A 581-nucleotide genomic window follows, 5' to 3' on the forward strand; every position below is an offset into this window, starting at 1 on the left:
TTATGTGCCACCCGCACAAGCCAGTCCAGGGGCACTGGCAACGATCTCGCTCGAAAATCATACGGAGGCCAGTCAGGCGGTACTGGCAACGGCCACGCTCAAAATGGTGCATCTTATGTGCCACCCACACAAGAGCCAGTCCAGGGGCACTGGCAACGATCTTACTTGGCTTGCCGGGTCTTCTCATGCACAGCACATTTCCAAATATATATGTTTTTAGAAAAGTCATTTATGGAAAAGTCAATTCAAGTTATTTTGTATAATGTGAAATAAAATATTTTGTAGAATGTGAAATAAATTATCTTTAAAATAAAAGTTTCAGTTACTCTTTTACTTGTTTCAGTCATTTGACTGCGGCCATGCTAGAGCACCGCCTGTAGTCGAGCAAATCGACCCCAAGACTTATTCTTTGTAAGCCTAGTACTTATTCTATCGGTCTCTTTTGCTGAACCGCTAAGTTACGGGGGACATGAACACACCAGCATTGGTTGTCAAGCGATGTTGTGCTGGGGGTGGGGGGCAAACACAGATACACAAACACACGTGGCCGTTGCCAGTACCGCCTGACTGGCTCCTGTAGG

General features: G+C 45.8%; 2 protein-coding genes across 3 annotated transcripts in view; one reads left to right on the top strand and one right to left on the bottom strand.

Annotated features, from left to right (window-relative positions):
• LOC106875508 (serine protease 48) overlaps positions 1–581 on the bottom strand; it is a 466,125-nt gene that overhangs the window by 219,348 nt on the left and 246,196 nt on the right. The window lies entirely within an intron of this gene.
• LOC106884080 (MAM and LDL-receptor class A domain-containing protein 2) overlaps positions 1–581 on the top strand; it is a 138,597-nt gene that overhangs the window by 60,182 nt on the left and 77,834 nt on the right. The window lies entirely within an intron of this gene.

The sequence above is a fragment of the Octopus bimaculoides genome, chromosome 3 (assembly GCF_001194135.2).
Source record: "Octopus bimaculoides isolate UCB-OBI-ISO-001 chromosome 3, ASM119413v2, whole genome shotgun sequence".
NCBI classification, from domain to species: Eukaryota; Metazoa; Mollusca; class Cephalopoda; order Octopoda; family Octopodidae; genus Octopus; species Octopus bimaculoides.